This window comes from Schistocerca piceifrons, chromosome 5 (assembly GCF_021461385.2).
Source record: "Schistocerca piceifrons isolate TAMUIC-IGC-003096 chromosome 5, iqSchPice1.1, whole genome shotgun sequence".
NCBI lineage: Eukaryota > Metazoa > Arthropoda > Insecta > Orthoptera > Acrididae > Schistocerca > Schistocerca piceifrons.
This window is the reverse complement of record NC_060142.1, coordinates 110,036,621-110,053,708: the sequence shown is the minus strand read 5'-3', so window position 1 is coordinate 110,053,708 and position 17,088 is coordinate 110,036,621.

Genomic DNA, 17,088 nt, shown 5'->3' with positions numbered 1-17,088 from the left:
TTGTGACTCAGGGATCGAGACGTGGCTGCACGATCCGTTACACCCATGCGGATAAGATACCAGTCATCCCGACTGCTAGTGATACGAGGCCGTTGGGATCCAGCAGTTTTCAGACGTTAAGTGCTATGTGTACCAAGTTTAACTAAACTCGGTCGGGTTATTTAGAACGAGATGTGGAACATACATATATACGTACATCCATTCTTATAACATGTATGGATGCAGTATGGAAGTGCCTGCGTCTCAGTTCACAAGTCGTGTTGCTCTTAATAAGTGCTTTCTAGCTGCTCCAGTTGTGACGTCACTACAACTGGGATATATCAGACTGCTGTGCTACAAAATTCTAGGTGACAGTTACGGAGGAACATTTTGCAATATTTACAATTTTTATAAAGTATCAACATCATCATCATCATCATTTAAGACTGATTATGCCTTTCAGCGTTCAGTCTGGAGCATAGTCACCCTAATAAAATTCCTCCATGATTCCCCATTCAGTGCTAACATTGGTGCCTCTTCTGATGTTAAGCCTATTACTTCAGAATCATTCTTAAGGGGTAGGACGTCAAACGGGACGACTTGGAGCAGGAGAGACACCACAGGAATTTTTAATTTCCACTGTCTATAATTTTAAAAATAAATTCATAAAACTTTGTCAGAATGACCAGAAAGAATAGTGGTGGAAGTTCAAAAATATAAGAAAATAATTTATTTTTTTTACATTTGTAATTCACCTTTTTTTCACTTACCATTGGCTGCATTTGTTGCTATAGGTACACTTTTCTTCATAAGTAAGGGAGATTCTACGATGAATTTTGCACAGCATAGAAACCATACTTACAGGTGTATGAAACTCTAGAATTTTCCAAATCTATTAAAAACTGTGGTAAAAATTGAGATAATAAACTATAAAATTTGAGTTTTTTCTAAATATGAAGTTTAAAATGTAACAGCACATTCATTTTTTCATAAATTAAATAATTTCTAGAGTTTCATACACCTGTAAGTATGGTTTGTATGCTGTGCAAAATTCATCGTAGAATCTCTCTTACTTATGAAGAAACGTGTACCTATAGCAACAAACGCAGCCAATAGAAGTGAAAAAATGATGAACTTTCACATGTAAAAAAAAAATTGTAATTTTTTTTAGCTTCCACTGCTATGATTGTGAATCCTGAATCTTTCCTGGTCATGCTGACAAAGTTTTATGAATTTATTTGTAAAAGTATATACAGTGGAAATTAAAATGTCCTGTGGTGTCTCTCCTGTTCCAAGACGGCCCGTTTGACGTCCTACCCCCCTTAACCGAATCCAGATACCTTCTCCTTGGTCTACCCCGACTCCTCCTACCCTCTGCTGCTGAACCCATGAGTCTCTTGGGTAACCTTGCTTCTCCCATGCGTGTAACATGAGCCCACCATCTAAGCCTGTTCGCCCTGACTGCTACATCTTTTTTTTTTTGGTCATCAGTCTACTGACTGGTTTGATGCGGCCCGCCACGAATTCCTTTCCTGTGCTAACCTCTTCATCTCAGAGTAGCACTTGCAACCTACGTCCTCAATTATTTGCTTGTCGTATTCCAATCTCTGTCTTCCTCTACAGTTTTTGCCCTCTACAGCTCCCTCTAGTACCATGGAAGTCTTTCCCTCATGTCTTAGCAGATGTCCTATCATCCTGTCCCTTCTCCTTATCAGTGTTTTCCACATATTCCTTTCCTCTCCGATTCTGCGTAGAACCTCCTCATTCCTTACCTTATCAGTCCACCTAATTTTCAACATTCGTGTATAGCACCACATCTCAAATGCTTCGATTCTCTTCTGTTCCGGTTTTCCCACAGTCCATGTTTCACTGCCATACAATGCTGTACTCCAGACGTACATCCTCAGAAATTTCTTCCTCAAATTAAGGGCGGTATTTGATACTAGTAGACTTCTCTTGGCCAGAAATGCCTTTTTTGCTATAGCGAGTCTGCTTTTGATGTCCTCCTTGCTCCGTCCATCATTGGTTATTTTACTGCCTAGGTAGCAGAATTCCTTAACTTCATTGACTTCGTGACCATCAATCCTGATGTTAAGTTTCTCGCTGTTCTCATTTCTACTACTTCTCATTACCTTCGTCTTTCTCCGATTTACTCTCAAACCATACTGTGTACTCATTAGACTGTTCATTCCGTTCTGCAGATCATTTAATTCTTCTTCACTTTCACTCAGGATAGCAGTGTCATCAGCGAATCGTATCATTGATATCCTTTCACCTTGTATTTTAATTCCACTCCTGAACCTTTCTTTTATTTCCATCATTGCTTCCTCGATGTACAGATTGAAGAGTAGGGGCGAAAGGCTACAGCCTTGTCTTACACCCTTCTTAATACGAGCACTTCGTTCTTGATCGTCCACTCTTATTATTCCCTCTTGGTTGTTGTACATATTGTATATGACCCGTCTCTCCCTATAGCTTACCCCTACTTTATTCATAATCTCGAACAGCTTGCACCATTTTATATTGTCGAACGCTTTTTCCAAGTCGACAAATCCTATGAAAGTGCCTTGATTTTTCTTTAGCCTTGCTTCCATTATTAGCCGTAACGTCAGAATTGCCTCTCTCGTCCCTTTACTTTTCCTAAAGCCAAACTGATCGTCACCTAGTGCATTCTCAATTTTCTTTTCCATTCTTCTGTATATTATTCTTGTAAGCAGCTTCGATGCATGCGCTGTTAAGCTGATTGTGCGATAATTCTCGCACTTGTCAGCTCTTGCCGTCTTCGGAATTGTGTGGATGATGCTTTTCCGAAAGTCAGATGGTATGTCGCCAGACTCATATATTCTACACACCAACGTGAATAGTCGTTTTGTTGCCACTTCCCCCAATGATTTTAGAAATTCTGATGGAATGTTATCTATCCCTTCTGCCTTATTTGACCGTAAGTCCTCCAAAGCTCTTTTAAATTCCGATTCTAATACTGGATCCCCTATCTCTTCTAAGTCGACTCCTGTTCTTTCTTCTATCAAAAAAATTGTTCAAATGGCTCTGAGCACTATGGGACTCAACATCTTAGGTCATAAGTCCCCTAGAACTTAGAACTACTTAAACCTAACTAACCTAAGGACATCACACACACCCATGCCCGCTTCTTCTATTACATCAGACAAATCTTCACCCTCATAGAGGCTTTCAATGTATTCTTTCCACCTATCTGCTCTCTCCTCTGCATTTAACAGTGGAATTCCCGTTGCACTCTTAATGTTACCACCGTTGCTTTTAATGTCACCAAAGGTTGTTTTGACTTTCCTGTATGCTGAGTCTGTCCTTCCGACAATCATATCTTTTTCGATGTTTTCACATTTTTCCTGCAGCCATTTCGTCTTAGCTTCCCTGCACTTCCTATTTATTTCATTCCTCAGCGACTTGTATTTCTGTATTCCTGATTTTCCCGGAACATGTTTGTACTTCCTCCTTTCATCAATCAACTGAAGTATTTCTTCCGTTACCCATGGTTTCTTCGCAGCTACCTTCTTTGTACCTATGTTTTCCTTCCCATCTTCTGTGATGGACCTTTTTAGAGATGTCCATTCCTCTTCAACTGTACTGCCTACTGCGCTATTCCTTATTGCTGTATCTATAGCGTTAGAGAACTTCAAACGTATCTCGTCATTCCTTAGTACTTCCGTATCCCACTTCTTTGCGTATTAATTCTTCCTGAGTAATGTCTTGAACTTCAGCCTACTCTTCATCACTACTATATTGTGATCTGAGTCTATATCTGCTCCTGAGTACGCCTTACAATCCAGTATCTGATTTCGGAATCTCTGTCTGACCATGATGTAATCTAATTGAAATCTTCCCGTATCTCCCGGCCTTTTCCAAGTATACCTCGTCCTCTTGTGATTCTTGAACAGGGTATTCGCTGTTACTAGCTGAAACTTGTTACAGAACTCAATTAGTCTTTCTCCTCTTTCATTCCTCGTCCCAAGCCCATATTCTCCTGTAACCTTTTCTTCTACTCCTTCCCCTACAACTGCATTCCAGTCGCCCATGACTACTAGATTTTCGTCCCCCTTTACATACTGCATTACCCTTTCAATATCCTCATACACTTTCTCTATCTGTTCATCTTCAGCCTGCGACGTCGACATGTATACATGAACTATCGCTGTCGGTGTTGGTCTGCTGTCGATTCTGATTAGAACAACCCGGTCACTGAACTGTTCACAGTAACACACCCTCTGCCCTACCTTCCTATTCATAACGAATCCTACACCTGTTATACCATTTTCTGCTGCTGTTGATATTACCCGATACTCATCTGACCAGAAATCCTTGTCTTCCTTCCACTTCACTTCACTGACCCCTACTATATCTAGATTGAGCCTTTGCATTTCCCTTTTCAGATTTTCTAGTTTCCCTACAACGTTCAAGCTTCTGACATTCCACGCCCCGACTCGTAGAACGTTATCCTTTCGTTGATTATTCAATCTTTTTCTCATGGTAACCTCCCCCTTGGCAATCCCCTCCTGGAGATCCGAATGGGGGACTATTCCGGAATCTTTTGCCAATGGAGAGATCATCATGACACTTCTTCAGTTACAGGCCACATGTCCTGTGGATACACGTTACGTGTCTTTAATGCAGTGGTTTCCATCGCCTTCTGCATCCTCATGTCGTTGATCATTGCTGATTCTTCCGCCTTTAGGGGCAATTTCCCACCCCTAGGACAAGAGAGTGCCCTGAACCTCTATCCGCTCCTCCGCCCTCTTTGACAAGGCCGTTGGCAGAATGAGGCTGACTTCTTATGCCGGAAGTCTTCGGTCACCAATGCTGATTATTTATCAAAATTTAAGCAGTGGCGGGGATCGAACCCGGGACCGAAGACGTTTTTGATTACGTATCAAAGACGCTACCCCCCTTTTTTTTTTTTTTTTTTTTATAATCACTCCCAAAAAAGTGATGAAAACATAAGAGTTTGTCACATAAAATGAAAATAAAAAACTAAACTTTTCACTCGCTGGAAGATTTGAACCAAGGACCTTTTTTTTTGTTCTTTTTTTTTTTCTTTGACTCAGCTTTTTTACTACACAGAGCACGCAGCCCTCTGACCGAACCCACTTTTTTTTTTTTTTTTTTTTTTTTTTCTGGACCTCTTCCACTTCAGGCGTTGGCCCCTATCATCCATATCACCCCCAAAATCCTATCTAACCTAAAAAAAAAAAAAAAAAAAAAATCTGTTGCCACCGCCACTTTCACCCTAACTTAACCTACTTTTTTATTTATTTTTTTCATTATTTTTTTTATAAATATATAAAGGAACTGAATAATTCTTCTTGCCGTGACAATCTGTCCAATACCCGTGAAACAGAAGAACACGAAATCAATCAAGCACTTCTGATTTGTTTTATGTTACGGCTTCTGGCAAAATTAGTTTTCCTGAGGCACTTTCACTTGCTGTACTATAAAAATAAGTAAATAAATAAATGCCAACTTAATTATAATGAAGCACAATTAGTATCGACTCGCTGTAGTGTTGTGCACCAACCAAAAATAAAATAAAATAAAATAAAATTTACCGCTTCATTATGGCAAAGTGTGAAGTAAGAAATTTTGAAACAAGCTTTGTATTTCCGACTCGTTTTAAGGTTGTAGTGTTCTTCCATTATATACTGTATATACTCGTCTATACTCGCATGTGTATTCGTAACTGCAAAATATGCAAACTGGCCGATAATCCAAGCATAGCTATTGTGCTTTGTTGCAGGAAAGAAATGCCAGTCTGGCTGAAGTACATCTTTAAGTGTTATAGCAGAGTCTGTGGTTCTAGTAATTATTGCGAGTTTTTTTCTAGTCCAGTTCCATATGTAGTATTGGTCGCGGCAGATGAGAATGTGTGCCAAGGTATCTACAGTATGGCAATGACCGCAGTACGGACTCTGCTTCATTTTGATATTGTGCAACTTTTCACCTGTGGGGACCTTCTCGTTCACAATGTCATACCACGTGGACACTACTTTGGAGTGGAGGATGGGATTGTTAATGTTTTTCCAGACGTTACTCCAGTTGACCGCTGGATATTTCGCTTCAATTGGGTTTTGCCTATGGTGTCTCGTGAGGTGGTAATAGGTCCTTCTGGTGTTAAGCAGCTGTGAAGTATCTTGAATATAGCTCATTTCCAGGTAATAAGTCCGGACGTGATCGAGTTGAGCGCTGATGCGACCAACATCGACTGGGGCCTTTTTGCTCGTTGGGGCTAACCTGTTGAATAAAGTTTTCGTAATTGTCGGATGGGGTGACTGCAGTATTTTGCGGATTCGGTCCATATATAGGGCAGTGCATTGGTTCTTGATGTCTTTGACGCCCAACCCACCAGCGGCGCGGGTTAACACTATGGTTGGCATGGCGACTTTAAAGATGTTTCCGCTCCATATGAACCAATACGCTGCAGCTAAAAGCTTTTGCGCTGTATCCTTGGGTACTGGTAACACTGCTGCGATGTGGTATATTTTGCTTAGCGCATAGCTGTTAATCAATAGAGCTCTCTGTATCCGATTGAGCGTTCTAGTTTTGTGTTCACGGAGAGTAGCCCTGAATATATGTAGTTTATGGTCCCAGTTGGCTACTGTCATCTCTCTGGGGTTGGCCATTAGAATCATACCTAAGTGGTTCGTCTTCTCTGTTCTTTGTAGCCATGTTCTTTGAATGGTCTCCGTATGGGGTCCGACAGGTAAAATTTTCGATTTTTGTTCATTGAGTTTGGCTCCGGAAGAAGTGGCGTAAGCGTGGATTATTTGTTGAACGACTTCCATTTCTGAGTGCGTGTTAACTACTACACTGACGTCATCAGCATAAGCGTGACACACTGTTTTTGTACCCAACACCTGTAGACCTTGTAACCTGTGATGCAGGTTTAACAGTAACGGTTCTACGGCGATTGCGTATAGTGCCATAGAAAGGGGGCAGCCTTGTCTCACTGATTGCTTGATCGGGACTGGTGAACTTAGCTGACCGTTAATTTTGATTCGAGAGGAAGTGCCGACTATACATTTGCGTATGATCTGAATAAAATGAGCACTGAATCCCATCCGTTGCATTACAGTTAGTAGAAAGTGGTGGTTGATGCTGTCAAAAGCCTTATCGAAGTCTAAAAACATGAGACCAACATTGCATTTGCATAGCCACGACAAATATATTATGTCTCTATATTCACATAATGCATTCGACATTGATCTCCCTGGGACAGCACTCATTTGATAAGGGCCAAGTACTTTCGGCAGTACCATCTTCAGTCTACAGTTTATGAGTCGGGTGAAGATTCTATAGTCGGAATTGAGGAGTGTTAGTGGTCGAAAATCCTTCAGCGTAGCGCTACGTGGTTTTTTGGGGATCAGTACAATCATTCCTTCGGTAAACTGAGATGGCATCTGCACGTCTCCCAATAATTCATTGCATATTTTGGTGAAATCCGGTCCTATGATGTGCCAAAAACAAGCATAAAATTCTATGGGTAGGCCATCTAAACCAGCAGATTTCTTTGTAGGCGAGTCTTTGATTATGGCACATACTTCTTCCTCAGTTATGTGGGCTACAAGGTCGGCGTTGTCAGTCGGATGGACCGTGGATTGAATGTTGGATAAAAGCGGCTCACTTGCCGTCGCGTCAGTCGCCGATGCGGAGTAAAAATCTGTATAATGTTGCACCACGTAGTTTTTTACTGTGACCTGTTGATCGTATTCGTTCCCCTGTTCATCACTGAGAGTGTGGATTAACTTTTGTTTACCTATCTTGGCTTCCCGTATCACGTGATATACGGACGTATTCTCCTGCGTCAGTTCAATCGGAGGACGCGATCGAACTTTTTTCCCCTCTAGTGATTGTCGTACCAACGCCGTTATTCTTGCTTTAGTGCGTTTTATTCTAGAGCTGTTTGCTACTAATCCCATGGGGTCATCATATAGTTCGCGGAGGCAAAGAAAGTGATACTCCAAGGTGCGTTTTCGCCAGTACGCTTTCATGCGACCATATCGTGCGATGCATTTTTTTATCTGCGGTTTCGCAGACTGTAGCCACCACATGATGCGTGTTGGATATCTGGATTGCATCCGAAGACAACGCTGCCATGTAGCATGGACCTCCTGTTTCAGTACTGCGTCCTCCAAAAGTGACACGTTTAGCTGCCATACGCCCCTTCCCAGGAATGTTTTTTGTTTAGTATGCTTCGCGGTTATATGAAATGCGCAGTGATCTGAGAAGTTAAGAGGCCAAATTTCACAGTCAGTTATATTATGGATAAAACTTTTCGTTACATACAGCCTGTCTAGTCTGCTTGCCGAAGTACTGGATACGTACGTGTATCCTCGGGTGTGCGGGCGAAGGTGGCACCAAGCATCTATCATATCTAGCCCGTTAATTAACAGCAACAGCTCCTCACAAAAGTTGAAGTTCGGGATTTGATCTTCTGGACGCAATACGCAGTTAAAATCTCCACCCAAAATTATGTGCAGTCGAGGATCCGTTATTAATGGGACAATTTCGTTCCGGAACAGGTTGCCCCTTGCTCGTTTTCCGCTGGATCCAGAGGGAGCATATATATTAACAAGAAGCAGATCATATATTTGTGCAGTTATGCCTCGTCCAGATTCAAGTAATGCTTTTGCTGTACATGGTATGCCGTGTTTGAACAGTATTCCTGTTCCACATTCATTGCCTATGTTTAAGATCGCCTCATATCCATACACATCCGCTATTTTGGTCGTAACTACCTCTTGTAACATCGCTATGTCAATGTCGGCGGCATATAAGTAGTCCTTCACAGATTGTAACTTTAAGTCCGAAACTATTCGGTTTACATTGAGAGTGGCGATTTTATACGCCTGCGTCATTCGCTAGTCCAACTAAGCGCATTCAGTGTCGTCAGACCATGCTGTCCCCGTATCAGTTCCGCAGCGGTCAACAGTGTCCATTGGATCTTCAATTGGAGGGGCGAGGTTCATCTGTACGTCCTCATTCGGGTTGGGGATGTCTGGTTTTCCGATGTCTACCACGCCTTGCTTTCCGCTTCGATCTGTTTTAAGAATTTTTTTGGTACGGGAGAGTTTTTTCTCCAGTTCTTGGATCTCTTCAGGGCTCTGTTTTCGTGTTTGCCGTTTAGGTTTCACCGGCTGCTGTCTGATGTTGTCTTCCTCAGCATTCTTCAAATCTTCTAAGCGGGTGGTGTTTCGAGCTAAATTGTCGACCGTGCTCTTGGTGGATGATGGGGTCAATAGAGAAATCGGTTCACTATGAGGTTGCTCATTCCGGGATGGTTCTTGCATGTCATTCTCAACAGCGGAGGAAGCGGGTAATTTGCTGTGGCTCCCAATATCTTTCGGTGTCTGTTGTGTTGAAACCGTTACAGCTGTCACGATTTCCTTAGGTTCGGGTGGTCTAGCTTCTGTCGTGTCAGTGGTGGCAATCTGGGCTTCTTCTCGGGTTGGATGGTTCTCCGTGTTCACATCAGGGCTTGGGGTCAGGACTTGGCCGCGGGCTGCCGTAGCGTAAGTCGCTGGCAGCGCAGTCATAGCCGGCGGTCGCGGCGCCTCGCCAGCCGGCAGCTGCGCCACTCGCCGCTGTAAACACTCCGCGCGGACGTGGCCGGGAGAGTTGCACGCCGCGCACGTCCTCGGCTGGCCGTCGTATATGACGATACCTCGGTATCCACAGACGCTGATGTATGACGGTACATGTTTGTGCAAATCGACCTTTAATTGCCTCACTCCGTTGAGAACTTGGAATTTGCGCGCGTTGGACCACCGTTCGGCAACATTGCTGAGAACTTTACCGTACGGCGCTATCACTGCGTTTATTTGTTCCGCCGGTACTTCGAATGGTAGTTCGAATATCCTGATAGTTCGTATTCCAAACCCTGCATGCGTTACGGTGACTTCGCCTACGTTTCCATCACAATGTTTAAATTTCATAATTCCTCCGCAAGACTCAACTATTTTGTCACATAAGTTAGCATTCCTCAATTTCACAAATACAACGCTGCTCACTATCGAAAGATGCATTCCAATGACATCCTCTGAATCAACTTTCACTTCGTATTCCAACCAATCTTCGATTTCGTGTAGTTTAGGTCGGGCGTAATTACGATCAAACGAGAATTTCAAAGTATCTTGTCTGTTCAAGTGGGCCATCACGGATTCATATTTCAAATTTCAATATGCATAGAAGTTCTGCAACGATGCAAGAAGCACTGCGACTTACCACGCCGAAGCACAGCAGACCGCGGCGCACGAAACTCAGCACACGTCCGCACAGCACGGCTGACGCGGCGAGACTGCCCCTAGACCACGGGCCTACTCTGCTACATCTATAGAGTTCATTCCCAGTTTTTCTTTGATTTCCTCATTGTGGACACCATATAAAGTAAATATTTAATAAACTGAGGACTTGTGTACGTTCACAGTTGTTGATAGAGTTCATTCGGAACGGCCTCCATGTCTGTTTTTGGAGGACGGATGCTTTTCGTAGATTCATTCTGGCGCGTGAAGCGTTTTATAGAAGGGCACCCTGAAATAAAACGTGCAGTCCGTGCTGCTCCAGTGACTTCCCCGATGAGAGCGTTTAGCGGTACCTCTCGAGCAGGTTATCAACGTAACATAGGGCGTACTCCCCGGCTTTGTAAGAGTTGGTTGTCAGTGTCAAGGCCCCGTTGGTGCCCGATCTTTAGAAGATGCAACCTATACCTCGATCCTAGTTAGAGACGACCTCACCAGTAATTAGAGCCCTAATGAGCCGAGGCACTGTCCGAATGCAGCCAAACATGCCGTCCAAACACAACGTAACCAACACACTAGGCGGGCCCAGCAAGAAATACGGGCCCTGTGAACCGTGAATTTACTTTCAAAAACTTTTTCTTAAGAATTTATTTACTAACGATTCATCAAAAACATTATCACATTTAATCACACTATGTGAGCGTGGAAGTAGTTGCCAGGGAGTAACTGATGAAATCAAATTCAAATTGCTTTTAACGAATGGGAATTTTATTCCTAAAAGCCTTTTTTTAAGAAACAGATTTAAAATTATAAGCAGAAAGCACCCTCTAAATATCAAGTTACCATTCATTCAGAGGCAGAAAGAAACAAATTTTTGAGTGTATGAACTTTCGGGCTGAGAACCTTGCCGCTCCCTTTTGACGCGGCCGTAGTCACGACCACTCACAACAACCTCTGAAAGACTCAACGGACGCAGGAAGGCGCGCCGATCTCCCGTCTTTCTGGTCCGCACCAACCAACTGACTGCCCGCTGCTCCGTCCGTGACTGCTGCGCAGTCGCGACTGCACTGCTGGTGCGTCTCCCACTCAATTCCAGACACACGACGGCACGGACCCAACCATCCACAGGAAACACGCCCACTGGCAAAACGACATCCCTGCACCAGGAAAGGACCGAGCCAAGCTCCACAAGATGGTAACTAAAGGGGCCCAGAAGCGGTCGGAGAACCAGTTACACCACGGCGTCACAGCTCGCACTGGCCAGACTGATGTCGTAGGTTGACTCCTGTTGCTCTCGTGTCGACCGCGAAGCCACTACCCCTCGTTATACGCCGCAGCCCACTGCACTCACGTGGCGACCTCACACGCGCCGACGCTCAAGACGGACAAGTAATCTTGTGTCTCAGTGCGCGACCGACCAACCGATCGATCCAACCCCCAATGACCATTGCCCGAGCAAACTCGGACGACAGACAGACACTAGCTGCCTCACAACTGCGGACGAGAGACAGACCCAGACTGCGACTGACTCCAGACCCACCCAGACTAACCGACTGCCGAGTTTTTTTTTCCTTTATTGTGATTTTAAAACCTGTGGAACAGATAGGCTGGCAGCAGCACAATACGCCGCTCTGCAGCCGAAGAGAGTACAATGGTATAAACAGAGAAGATACATCACTTGGATAAACGGCGGGAAAAAACAGTGGACACATGAACATAAAAAAACATGAAGCCGTTCACACTCGATGACAATCCACACTACGAACTGTTGACACGACGCACAAACACTGAAGAAGACGATGGCACTGGTGAACGATGGAGTGTGACGGTGAACACTGAACACTAAACACGACGGCACACACGAAACACTGATGGCGGTGATCTCCGGCGCTCGAATGTCCACTTAGCGTGTGCGAGTCCGGGGACCTGCCAAGAGGGGAACAGGGGTGAGGTGGTGGAGAGGGGAGAAAAAGAATGCCAATGGCTGAGGAGATGGGGGCAGGAGGAGAGGGACAGGGGAGGGGAAGCCCGGGGGAGGAAGGGGGAGAAATGGAGGAGGGAGGGAAAAGAGAGAGAAGGGAGGGAGGGTGCCCAGAGGAGCAAGCACAGGAGGAGGGCGGGAGGATCAAAGGTGGTAGGAGGGGTAGATGGAGTGGAGGAGGGCATCATCAGGGAGGGGGAGCTGGCGGAAGCCGCCTTGGGAGAGGGTTAGGAGGGTGGAGAGAGGGAGACCGGGTAGGACGTGCGAATTCAGGCGCGGCAGCGGGCGGGGGTGGGAGAGGATCGGGGAGACGAGCGGGTGAGGAGGATCGAGTTTGCGGGAGGTGTACAGGATCTGTATCCTTTCAAGGAAAAGGAGGAGGTGGGGGAAGGGGATGAGATCGTACAGGATCCGCGTGGGGGAGGGGAGACGGATGCGATAGGCGAGGCGGAGAGCATGACGTTCAAGGATTTGGAGGGATTCATAAAAGGTAGGGAGGGCGGAGATCCAAGCCGGATGGGCATAACAAAGGATAGGGCGGATGAGGGATTTATAGATGCGGAGGATGGTGGAGGGGTCCAGACCCCACGTACGGCCGGAGAGGAGCTTGAGGAGACTGAGTCGGGAGCGTGCCTTGGCTTGGATTGTCCGGAGGTGGGGAGTCCAGGAGAGGCGGCGGTCGAGGGTGACGCCAAGGTACTTAAGGGTGGGAGTGAGGGCGATAGGACGGCCATAGATGGTGAGATAGAAATCAAGGAGGCGGAAGGAAGGGGTGGTTTTGCCTACAATGATCGCCTGGGTTTTGGAGGGATTGACCTTGAGCAACCACTGGGTGCACCAAGCGGTGAACCGGTCAAGATGGGATTGGAGAAGGTGTTGGGAGCGCTGTAGGGTGGGGGCAAGGGCAAGGAAGGCGGTGTCACCGGCAAACTGGAGAAGGTGGACGGGGACTGACGGCAGCGGCATGTCCGCCGTGTACAAAACCGACTGCCGAGCTCATAGCGCCCCTTAAATGCACGTGAACAGCAACCTTTCCCCTTTCCCACCAGAGGGAGACACCAAAGCTGCGATTGCCACAGCGGCGCCACCGCCAGAAACGGAGGGAGACTGCTTCACACTACGCGCTGCGACGAGCTCTTCAAAACAGCAATTCTTACCACGGCTCACCCTGCAACAAACTTGTGACGTCACGCTAGTCGGCTTGTTCACCACGCTTCGCGAACACTCAGCTCCGTGCAGGGCCGACAGGAAATCAATATTTAATTCAAAATGTACCCGTTAAATGCCTTAATTTCGTCGTGTTCCATCGAGAACTTGCAAGCGGTTAAACGTGCAGCCAAGAATTATTAAACTCGTCCCCCGCCGGAGACGGCCGCTAGTACTCTTAAGACATGCAGTGTCACCTGCTGTGATGTACGCCCCACGGCGTGTCTTACTCGTGGGCCACGTACAGCAGGTAACCATCTGACGCCGCACATTCTTCTTCCGTCCATCAAGTGATCAGTCACTTGCTCTCTCATCAGATCCCTGGATTCCCTATTGATCCAATTTACTCATAATTCCTGTTTGGTTATTTTCGTGCTCATCATGTGGCAGGTTATTTTTATCGTGCTTCTGAAAGCCGTCCATTAAATTAGCTCCTGTTCTGGCATGATGTGTGCACTTGTTGTTTGGCTTCTTTATACTAATTTTGTACAGACACCATGAACCAAATGGCTCTGGCATTTTGCTGAATGCACCTTATTGTTGAAACTCGCCTATAATGCGATACGTGTAACCTTTTGAAGACGGACACAAAGTGCCCGAAACCGCTAAAGAAATTAAACTTCTTTTACGCAACTGGTTGCTTCTTATTTCATTATATTTATAATGTCATTCACATTATTTTCACTGAATAGCCAAGAAACTAGTACACCCGCCTAATATCTTGAAGGGCCCGCACGAGCACGCAAGACGTGCCACTGACCGACTAACGTCTGAAGTAGTACTGGATGGGACTAACACCATGAACCCTGCGGGGCTGTCTATAAATCCGTAAGAGAACGAGGGAGTGGCGATCTCTTCCGAACACCATGTTGCAAAGTATCCCAGACATGCTCAATAATGTTTATGTCTGGGGAGTATGGTGGCCAGCGGAAGTGTTTAAACTCAGAAGAGAGTTCCTGGAGTCACTCTGTAGCAAATCTGGACGTGTGGATTGTCGCATTGTCTTGCTGGAATTGCCCATGTCCGTCGGAATACGCAATGGAGATGAACTGATGCAGGTGATCAGACAGGATGCTTACGTAGTTGTCACCTGTGAGAGTCGTATGTAGACGTCTCAGGGATCCCACGTCACTCCAGCTGCACATGCCCCACACCGTTACAGAGCCTCCACAATCTTGAACAGTCCCCTGCTGACATGGAGGGTCCATGGATTCATGAGGTTGTCTCCAAACCCGTACACGTTCTTTCCCTCTGTACAGTTTGAAACGAGACTCGTCCGACCAGGCAACATGTTTCCAGTAATCAGCAGTCCAGTGTCAGTGTTGACGGGCCCAGGCGAGGCGTAAAGTTTTGTGTCGTGCAGTCATCAAGGGTACATGAGTGGGCCCTCGGCTCCGAGAGCCCATATCGATGATGTTTCGTTGAGTGGTTCGCACGCTGACACTTGTTGATGGCCCAGGACTGAAATATGCAGCAATTTGCGGAAGGTTTGCACTTCTCTCACGTTGAACGATTCTCTTCAGTTGTCGTTGGTCCCGTTCTTGCAGGATCTTTTTCCGGTCGCAGCGATGTCGGAGATTTGATGCTTTACTGGATTCCTGATATTCACGGTTCACTCGTGGAATGTTCCTACGAGAAAATCCCCACTTCATCGCTACCTCCGAGATGCTGTCATCTATCGCTCGTGCGCCGGTTAAACACCATATTTAAACTCACTTAAATCTCCGTAACCTGACATTGTAGCAGCAATAACCAATCTAACAACTGTTGTCTTATATAGGTGTTACCGACCGCAACGCCGTATTCTGCCTGCTTACATATCTCTGTATTTGAATACGCATGCTCATACCAGTTTCTTCAGTCTAGATTTAGGCGAGTATTTGTCGTTGGCGAACAAAGACCAATACACACGGGTTTCGTCTGTTACAAATGTCACAATATTTGGCTGCACGGCTATGGTACATCTGTACGGAACACTGTTCTTTGGTGGAGTACCTGTCTAACCAATCTGGTGTCAGTGCTGCAGAACTGTGAGCAGTGTGGCCGAGTGCGAACAGACGGTGGCACAAAACACACATATGTTCCCGAAAGCGTTGGGGCTAGATCGATTACGATGACTCTGCCTGCACTGTTTCGATGACTTTGTCTGATGTTTCATTCCGATGGCTATTTCCAATGCTGTAACATACAGTAGGTGATGGTGAGATCGTGGCTAACATGTGCGCATTGGTGTAATATTTTATTCGCAGAGTTTTCAGCTTTATAGATGTAACGTCTTTGTGACCAAGATTAAATCCGTTGTCAAAGCGAAGCGCTTTGTTCCCTGTACAGGGATCAATAGCGGTATTTCATTTATTCATTCGTGAATGTAGTCCATGGCACAAGTTGCTAACCCTTTCATTCATTATTACTACGGGAATTTAAGATTATATGGGTTTCCTTTTCGTGCTATTTTAAATGTATAATGGAATCGTTCTCTGCGTGGCCCGTTAGAGGACAAATGTAGCCTTACTACGACAGTCTATCACTTACCTAAGAAGTTATTCTAAATTTCTCTTCAGTCATTTCCGAAAATTAAGAAGTTTTTCTGAGATGTTCCCACGTGCTTATGGTTTCTTACTTGAATCGGTAGTTGATGCGAGCACATTTTGCTAGACATGTCCTACCTTCAGAGGAATAGTTTTTCAGAGAAGACGCCATCCGCAGAAGTATTTTCCAATACTTTGCTAGCCTTTTACAGCAAGTATAAGGTACGTTTATGTTGCTGAGAATTTCGACAAACTTTAGGAAATTTTTGGTCAATTCCTGTGGGAGCAAACTGCTGAGTTCTTCGGTCCCTAGGCTTACACACTACTTAATCTAACGTAAACTAACTCACGCTATTCGTCCACGAGACTCAGAGGGCCATAGACACAGGTTCCCAAGTAGATGCCGTGTTTGTTGACTTCCGCAAGGCGTTTGATACACTTCCCCACAGTCGTTTAATGAACAAAGTAAGAGCATGTGGACTGTCAGACAAATTGTGTGATTGGATTGAAGAGTTTCTAGATAACAGAACGCAGCAAGTCATTCTCAATAGAGAGAAGTCTTCCGAAGTAAGAGTGATTTCAGGTGTGCCGCAGGGGAGTGTCGTGAGACCGTTCCAATTCAAAAAATATGTAAATGACCTTGTAGATAACATTGGAAGTACACTGAGGCATTTTGCGGATGATGCTATAGCATATCGAGAGGTTGTAACAATGGAAAATCGTACTGAAATGCAGTAGGATCTACAACGAATTGACGCATGGTGCAGGGAATGGCAATTGAATCTCAATGTAGACAAGTGTAATGTGCTGCGAATACATAGAAAGAAAGATCCTTTATCCTTTAGCTTCAATATAGCAGGTCAGCAACTGGAAGCAGTTTATTCCATAAATTATCTGGGAGTAGGCGTTTCGAGTGATTTAAAATGGAATGACCACATAAAATTAATCGTCGGTAAAGCAGATGCCAGACTGAGATTCATTGGAAGAATCCTAAGGAAATGCAGTCCGAAAACAAAGGAAGTATGTTACAGTACGCTTGTTCGCCCACTGCTTGAATACTGCTCACCGGTGTGGGATCCGTACCAGATAGGGTTGATAGAAGAGATAGACAAGATCCAACGGAGAG